Here is a 9,842-nt window from a genome sequence, read left to right on the forward strand (position 1 = left end):
CATTATACTAAATTCGGTTGAGGATGAATGTTTGTTTAAGAGGGGTAAAATATAATGACCCGACCGATCAATTGGTATATTTGAGCACCCACTTCCCCTATTTGATGCTTCTCGTATGTGTATTGTTGTTTGATGACTTATATGGTTGGTTAGCTTGGTTTTGTCAAGGTTTAAGAGTTATTGGAGACACTTAGTCTAATTTTGGAAGCATAAGTTGTAAGAGTTGACCAAGGCTTGACTTTAGAATAGACGACCTCAGATTAGTGATTCGAAAGTTCTAATAGGTTTTTATGGTGATTTTGCACTTAGGCGTGTGTCCGAATTTGTATTTGGAGGTTCCTAGGATGTTTTGGTTATATTTGTCGAACATTGGCAATTTAAAGGTTCGGTGAGTTCATAGGTTTGACCGGATGTTGACTTTGATGATATCGGATTCGGATTATTGTTCTGGAACTTGAAATAGGTTCGTTTTGTCATTTGAAACATATATAATTTGGATTGGGTCGGATTGAATCAAACACCCGGTTTGAAATTTGAAAGTTCTTGAACTTAAGAGAAGTTTGAATAGTATTGTTATCTTTCATTCGTTGATGTGATGTTATATCTTTCAGACGCTTTGGTAGGCTCGGTTAGTGTTTATGAACTTGTTGGTATGATTGGACGGGGTCCCGGGGGGCTCGGAGGTGTTTCAGATAGGTTTCAGATCATTTTGGTGTTTGATGGCAGGTCTGGTGCTAGTGTGTCGCACCTAGGAGGTTTTGGTGCACATGTGTGATGTTGCACCTGTGGAAGGAGAGGCGCAGATGTGAGCTTGAGCTGGGAGTAGGAGGGCCGTTTCTGTGAGGGTTAGAGTGCAAAACCGAATACGTAGAAGTGATAGTTGAGGTGCACTACAGCATCACAGAAGCAGAACTTTCACCGCAAGTGCGAGTGGTCCGTTATTTAAGTGAACTCGTGGATGCATAGTTTTGACCGCAAAAATAACGTAGCAGAAGCAACCAAGTGGTCCGCAGATGCACAAATCGCTGGGCAAACTAATGTTTTGATGGTTTAGCTCATTTTTCATTATTTGGAGTTTTGGAGCTCGGCTAGAGACGATTTGTGGGGAGATGTTTATCACTACTTTGTGGGTAAGAAATTCTCACTTGGCTTTGACTATTTATCTTGAATTCCCGTTAGCTTAAGCACTTTAATCATAAGATTTTGGAGGAAAAATTAGGGTTTTAGCCTGCAAAAGAGAGTGAAAATTGAGGAATTGAGGGTCGATTTGGACTTAGTTTGTGAATCTAATACTGTATTTGGATTGGAGTTATGGGTAGTCGAGATCTACCCTTTGGCTCGGGTTTTGACCATGTGAGCTCGGGTTGTCTTTTATTGACTTTTTGAGAATTGAGTAAAGATTGACGCTTTATTGTTTGGAATTGATTCCTATAGCTTTGTTTGATGTTATTGTGTTATTTTTGGCTTGATTCGAGCTATTCGGAGGCCGATTTGCGAGGGAAGGCATATTTTGCGGTATTGATCTTGCTCGGTTGAGGTAAGTATCTTGCCTAGATTTGGCTTGTGGTACTAGTTGTTTGAAATATTGATGTTGGCTACGTGCTGGGGGTGGCGTACATATGAGGGGTTGAGCCTATATGCATACACCTGGTTTATCCATGTTTGGGGTAGTCTTTAGGCTATATTATTCCTTGTTGTGAATAATTATGATTCTTGCTATCATGCTCTACATCTTGTACGACTATGTGACATCGTGAATCAAGCTAGAGATCATGTGTAGGTTTGTTCCTCCTGTTTGAACATGATACTCATTGTTATGTGGCATATCCGCCCAATCTGAGTTGTAGTCATACACTTCGCACATACATACACCTTAGCATGCTATTTTATCAACCCAGGAGTATGCAATTTGATACCCATTGACTCTATACTTGTATTCTTGTATATACTTTCTATGTTATGGTCTGGTTTGACGGCACGTGAGTTGTCCGTGCGGGTTGAGTTAATTGTGGCACGTGAGTTGTCCACGCGGGTTGAGTTAATTGTGGCACGTGAGTTGTTCGTGCGGTTGTGGAACGTGAATTGTCCGTGAACATGTGGATAAGGATCCACCCCCTAGGGTCGTCCTCTCATGTTTCTCCTTGATGACACACACGCGATGATGGAAAACTGATCAGTGTTGGGTTTTGTGTATCTCATCTATATGCAAATTCCTTGGATGTATACATGATTTTACTGCATATCTCCTCTATATGTTAGTTTCGGAATTATATACATATACTTTTACGTATATCTTCTCTATATATTGCTTTAGATGATGAAATGATATAGTATGTATCTTCTCTATATGTCTCTCTCTGTGTAACTTAACTTGTCTATTTTTGTCTATTTTTGCAAATCTGTTAAACTATTAGTCTGTTCCGATGCTAGTGCATATCTTCTCCATTGCACGGTTGGTCTTATTTGTATTTCATACGTAGATTCCAGTATTGCTGCTATGTATATATGTATTCATGAATTGTACATATTCAACTTGTGAGTATATTTGGTGATTCTCGCCACTAACTCTCCAAGGTTAGTCAATGTACTTACTGAGTGCATGAAGTCAGTTATACTCATATTACATTCTGCACTTAATTATGCAGATCCGGGACTTGGGCCGATTTGAGCTTTTTAGAGATTGTTTCTACTACTGTGGAGACTCAGGTAGAGCTACATCCTAATTGCAGTCCATGGTGTCTCCTTCTATCATTTTCATTATTGTAATTGATTCAGACAGTGCATCGTATTTTTAGACTTGTACATATATGTTAGAGCTAATGACTTAGTATTACAGGTTTCTGGGGTATTCTTGTAATGTTTTGGTATATTTATGCTTGTTCGACTTTCGGACTCCTTTATTCTGTCTTTGCTATGAATATTCCGTAAATGATTATGTGGTTTTAGGTCATTACAATGCTTTGGAAAGGGCAACTAACTGAGGAGGTTACTTGGGAGTCCGAGTCCTATATGAGGAGTAGGCATCCACATCTCTTTTTCCAAATCAGGTATATTTCTATGTCCATTCGAGGGTGAACGTTTCTTATATAAGTGGAGAATATAACAACCCGATGACATTTCGAATTCTAGCTTTCTGTTTCGTGATTTGAGGTCTTGAATAGCTTCATTTGATATTTTATGACTTGTGTGCATGGTTTGTTTCGATTTTTAGAAAGTTTAGATCTGTTTTGGAAGATAAATTCTAATTCTAGAGTCATAATGTTGTTGGAGTTTACTACCGTCAACATTCTTGGTAAACGACCTCATATCAGTATTTTGACGATTCTGATAGGTTCATATGAGATTGGGACTAGTATGTATATTTGTTTGGGTCCCAAAGGACCCGAGACCGTTTCGGCATTCCTAGTTGAAAGTTGGAAAATTTGAACTTATGAACTTTTAATTTCTTTGGTTTGATGGTTGATTCTTGATTTTTGATATTATTTGGATGTTTTGAGCTTTCGAGCAAATTTATGTTAGCTATATAGACTTTTTGGGTTTAGTGGACAGGGTCATAAGAGGCTTGGGAGAGGTCTGGATTGGATTCAGAATATTTTGCATGTATATTACAATTGTTTGGTGCCACCGTTGTCGCATTTGCAATGTCAGGTGCGCAAATGGGAAGCTTGCATTTGCGAATGTCAGCTCGCATTTGCGAAAGAGAGGGGAGAGCTAATGCGGTATCATCTATGAGATGTTGTGTGAGAAAATGTGAGGCCGCATTTATGAATGTTAGCTTGAATTTGTAAGGAGCTTAGCTAAGGAGGGTGGTCGCATTTGCAAGGAATTGGCTACAATAGCGATGGTCGCATTTGCGAGAGCCAAGTCGCATTTACTATCTTTGCACCGATGTTTGTTCTCATTTGTAGGTCAAGTTGTCGCTTTTGCGATGTCATATTTACGATGGAGTTTTTGCATTTGCAACATGTGCAACTGGGAGTATGAGGGGTTTCGTGATTGGTTGTTTCTTCTCCATTTTTTAGACCAAGACTTTGAATAGAGGCGATTTTTGATGAGTTTTTTAATCCCAACTTTGAAGGTTAGTAATTTTAGCGTAGTTTTTTATAAATTTCCATGATTCTCCATAGACTTCATCGTTAAATCTAGGATTTCAAATTGTAGAAATTAGGGTTTTAGGGTAAAAATTAAGAGAGTTAATTTGGAGATTTAGACCTCAATTTGAGGTCGGATCTTGAAATAAAACACGTATTTGGACTCAGGAAAGAATTAATAATTGGGATTTGGTTTTGATTTCGAGTTTCAACCATGTGAGCCCGGTTGACTTTTCTAAATTAAGTGATGATCAAACCTTTTAGTACTAGGAAGGTTCCTAAATCTTGTGATGGCTTATTTAAGTATTATTTGATTAGATTCGAGTTGTTTGGAAGCTTATTCTAAAGGGAAAGCAGTATTGGAGAGTTTATTTATTTCGGAAAGAGGTAAATTTCTTGGTTAACCTTGATTTAGGGGAATTAGGTTGTACTTGGGTTTATTTTCTATGTGTTAAGTGTATTGGGGGTGGCGTATATGCATGGTGACTAGTGTATATGCGTTTGCAATGGTCTAAGCTTGCGGGTATAATAGCCTTATTCATGTCATATGTTCTTCATATATTATTCTCCTATGCTTTAATAGTTCATAAAACTAATTGATCATTCACATACATATTAGTAACTTTGTTAATCTTATTGAGATATTTGGACAATCGGTGGTTCTTGAAATTATGGCTCGCTTATTTATGCAAAATTTAAGATTATCTCTCACGTGGTATATTATGCCTAATCACTCTTTTTGATGTTATTTGTACTTCCTGCCTTACTTGATATTGTTTTATATATGCTTGGTGAAGAAGATTGGATTGCACGAAGGATGTTTCCATGCTTGTGAGGAAAAGTGAATTATGCAGAAGGGTGTTTTCGTGCTTTTTGACATTATTATTTTTTGCACGACAAGTGTTTTCGTGCTTGGCGAGGAAGAGTGGTATGCATATATATGTACGAAGGGTGTTACCATGCTGGTGAGGATGAGAGGTAGATGCACTAAGGGTATTGTCATGCTAGACGATATGTTATCGTTTACTCATTCCTTTTATTATGCGAATTTGTGGATTTGACTATGTTGTTTCACATAGATTGTTTCATCCTCTTAGATTTGAGTTATTAAGAAAGGTTTGGTTGTGCTATTTGAGAAACATGATCATTATTTCTTTTAGTAGATCATTTTATTATTTCGTGTATTTCTTCTTATAATTTCTCTTGCTATTTATCTTATTTATTAACTGTACAAGTTTATATAGTATGTGTCTTGTCTTAATCTCGTCACTACAAGTTAGGCTCGATACTTACTGAGTATATTTAGTCGGTTGTACTCTGTCAGGACCCAAATCTCAACATGCCATGATGGCGCTTATCACAGTACTAGGCAAGCCGACAATCACAAATAACTACGTATTTTAAATTGAAAACATGATGTAATAAGTTTAACAGTGAAAAGTCTCATAAATAACCGATAAGAATAACTGCGACTCAAATACAAAATCCCAAAAAATATGGGTGTCACCGAGTACATGAGCTACTAAGTATTAACACAGTCTAAATCTCTAATACAATTGTTTGAAAAATAGAATAGTACAGAATAAAAATTAAAAAGAAAGAGAGTCGAGGTCTGCGAGCATCAAAACATCTACCTCAAATATATCCTAGCAGATACTGCTCCGAGTCTAGCCACCACCGGGTCCAAATGTACCTGGATATGTACACGAAGTGCAGAGTGTAGTATGAGTACAAATGACCCAATGTACTCAATAAGTAACAGGACTAACCTTGGGCTGAAAGCAGCGACGAGCTCAGTAAGGTACAGTCCAAATCCAGATAATAATAGTACAAGTATAACAGGAAAATGACAGTAATACTCAGAGAAATCTCATAATCAGTTTATACACAGTACAGAAATGTATCCATGCTTTCAAATTCAACAATTAAGCTCAATACCGGTAAAATATGCCAAGTATAGCTTGCATGAAGAATGTTACATCTCTATGTCTACATAAACAAATACGCATGTCAAATGCAATGCATCACAATGATACTCCCGTGTACTCACGCTCTTAGAGTACTCAATCTGACTGTCTCAACTCTCACTCATCACACTCAATCACTCAGCACTGTACGGTACCTGCGCTCAATGCTGGTATGTCATACTCCGAAGGGGCAGATCCTGCCCAAGCGCTAATAAAAACTTGTTGTGGCGTGGAACCCGATCCCATCATGAATCACCAAAACATGTTGCAGCGTGCAGCCTGATCCCATCATGAATCAATATAACCCGCTTCGGCGTGCAGCTTGATCCGATGATGAATCACTAACAATCCGGCCCTAAGGCCCCAACTCAGTCATGAATCTCTCTAGTCTCTCGGGCTCACAAATCTCATGCCAATCAGCCCAAATAATGATAACATGATGTAATAATAAATAACAACAGAGAACGAGATATGATATGCAAATGATGAATGTGAGTGAGTATAAAATTATAGTTTAAGCAAATAATTCAACAACAGAAATGACCTCAGCGGGTCCCAACGAAATAAGTATATAGCCTAAACATGATTTCTATCATGGATTGCAGCTTAATTACTCTTACACGTAGGGATTACATGAATAGCAATAAGGTTTGATAACTACACGGAATCAACCAAGTAACATTTACTAAGGTGCATACCCACACGCCCATCACCTAGTTTGTGCGTCACCTCAACACCATCCACATAACACGAAATCCAGGGATTCATACCCCTAGTACAAAGTTTAGAATTGTTACTTACCTTAAATCGCGCAAGTCCCTACTCCAACAAGCCCTTGCCTCGCGAATCAGCCTTCGAACGACTTGAATCTACCCACAAAAGCCGTAATACAATCAATACAAGCTATAGGAATCGATTCCATACGATAAATCAAAGTTCTTTAACCAAAGTCAAAAAGTCAACCTCGGGCCCACGTGTCGAAATATGAAAAAATTTATAAAATCTGAACACCCATTAAATAACGAGTCCAACCATACCAAAATCATCCAATTCCGACCTCAAATCGCCTTTCAAATCCTCAAAATATAGTTTATGAAGTTTCTACAATTTTCTCCAATTTTCTAACCCAAAATACTAATTAAATGTAAAAACAATGATAGATTCATGTATATTAACCAAATGAGTTAGAATCACATACCCCAATCAACTCCTTGAAAATGCCTTCATGAATCGCCCAAAACCGAGGTCTTCAACTCAAAATATGAAATAATAACTCTAACCCTCGATTTGGGTTTTTAAATCTACTGCTCAGATGTCCTTCTTCGCGAACGCAGAAACTGCCTCGCGTTCGCGAAGCACAACAACTCAACTGCCCAAAATCCTCTTACGCGAACGCGATGACCAATGAACCCATGCCTACGCGATCGCAAACCATTAACCGCGAACGCGAAGGCTTACAAGCCTGGTGCCCCACATGCCTCATCCTACTATGCAAACGCGAGCCACCTCTGGCGATCGTGATGCACAAACTCCCTATACCTTCGTGAATGCGAAGAACAAACTTCACCTGCCACCCAGATACACTTCGCAAATGCGAGACCTTTCTCGCTAATGCGTATAAGAAAACCAGACACCAAACATTCTGCAGCTCTACAAGGCCAAACTCAATCCGCAATAAACTCGAAACTCACGCGAGGCCCCCGGGACCCCATCCAAACATACCAACACATCCTAAAACATCATGCGAACTTAGTCGAACCCTCAAATTACATCAAACAACTTGGAAAACACAAATCGCACCCCAATTCAATCCTAATGAACTATTGAGCTTCCAACTTTTAAAACCAATGCCGAAACACACCAAATCAACTCAGATTGACCTCAAATTTTGCTTACAAGTCATAAATGATACAAGGGACATATTCCAAGGCACATATATATACGCACTCGTAGCGTGTAGTCATCATAATTAATTAACGCAACTAGTGCCTCCACTGAGTTTAAATAAAATACTCACCTCAAACAGGCCGCAACCCTGAACAATATGCTTCTAAGAACTCCCAGTTCCCCAAATTCATAGAAAACATGAACCATCGTAACTGATCACAACTCCAGCACTCGAATGACTATAACATCCTTCATGCATGATCATCCCACTAGGAATATTTTCATAATTCTTCCGTGCCACATATCAATAATTTGAATATCTGCAGTCTATTAACTAGGTGAGTATCGCAATACTGATGACATTAGAAAGTCAAAACACAATGCGCCTTTTGAAATGCGCACCCTTCTTAGGGATTACCGAGCAGTTATAACATTTATCTAAATATATAAAACTGACCATTATGTCCAGAGTTCGTGACCTCCCTTCAAGAATGAATTGCCACCTTGTACATGTAAATCTTAATCCCACACAACACACCATATATATCATGCCATCACGTGACAAGAAAAAGAATCTCATTATCAATTTTGAGTCACTAGCAATTTACAGACCCGATTAGTTAGAAACCTTTTTCTTTCTTCCTTCCAGGAGGAAATCACAATACACAACACATTTCCCATACCGGTAGAAAATATCCGGTTCAAACAATGGTAGAAATCATCAAGAACACTTTGAAATCCATATGCACCTAATCAAGCTATCATAACTAAATTCCTCTAATTTGACCAAGCCACGCAGGTTATCAAACCCAAGAATACTGCCACCAAAACATCTGTAGAGCCTCACCACATCATAATTACCCTCAAGTTGACACTTCTCCTTGTCAGAACACTACGATCCTTACCCAAAGCTCACTACAAGACATCCTAACATAAAACAACACTGCCCTAAGGCCCATAAGCTACTGTATTCTTCTTAAGAACTACAAAGTACCACAACTGAGACACCCACTCTGAAGGACCTTATGTGAATTTTAAAATAGTTTTTCTTTCCTTTTTATACTGAAATGTAGAATTCATAGTCATACAGACTTACCGCAAGTCCCGATACCATCCAATGTAAATAACCGATTCTAGCGATATACGAATCTAAATTTTTTTTAATTTCCACATATACATTTTGAATTCATTAGAACCCTCTCGAGAGTCACTCAGTTTGCTCAAATCCAAATTGTGCCACCCAGACAGGCCAAAAGACACATGCCCCATTAGCACAATAACACCCAAAGAAGTAACCTGCCTTAACACCACCAATCAAATTCATACTCCGTTCGTCCTACATCCTTCACAATAACAACTCACTCATCCCATAATTTCAATATACTCATAAAGTGCAATATAACCTGTATCTGAGAATTTCCTTACTCGAGTCATCCTCGATATCAATCTTTGCAAGTCATAACCGAATCACATGTATGCCTCAAATTGAAACCAGTACAACACACAACCATGAAATCAAATCGTCAATAGCAGGCTCCCCCACTTGGCTCAAAGCCATAGAACAAAACATTCCATAACTCACAATATCCATACTCTATTACTGCCACAGTCAGTTCAACAAAAATTCTTCACAAGCTCAGGTAACACAAACCATAAAATACCTCAACTCATCTGCTAAGATCGCCTTCATTCTCATGACAGTGAAGTCAACTTTCTCAACAAGATTCAAATTCAAATCTCAACACATACACTCCGCTGGTGGAAAAGAAACTCTCCACTCAACATTATAAGGAACACACCTACGTAGATTACTCTACAGGAGATAATCCACCTGCTTAGCCTCAAATTGGCATCTTGTTATACCTTTTTGTAGCCACAGTTACTACGCAATCACTTA

This window comes from Nicotiana tabacum, chromosome 23 (genome assembly GCF_000715075.1).
Source record: "Nicotiana tabacum cultivar K326 chromosome 23, ASM71507v2, whole genome shotgun sequence".
In the NCBI taxonomy this organism is placed as follows: domain Eukaryota; kingdom Viridiplantae; phylum Streptophyta; class Magnoliopsida; order Solanales; family Solanaceae; genus Nicotiana; species Nicotiana tabacum.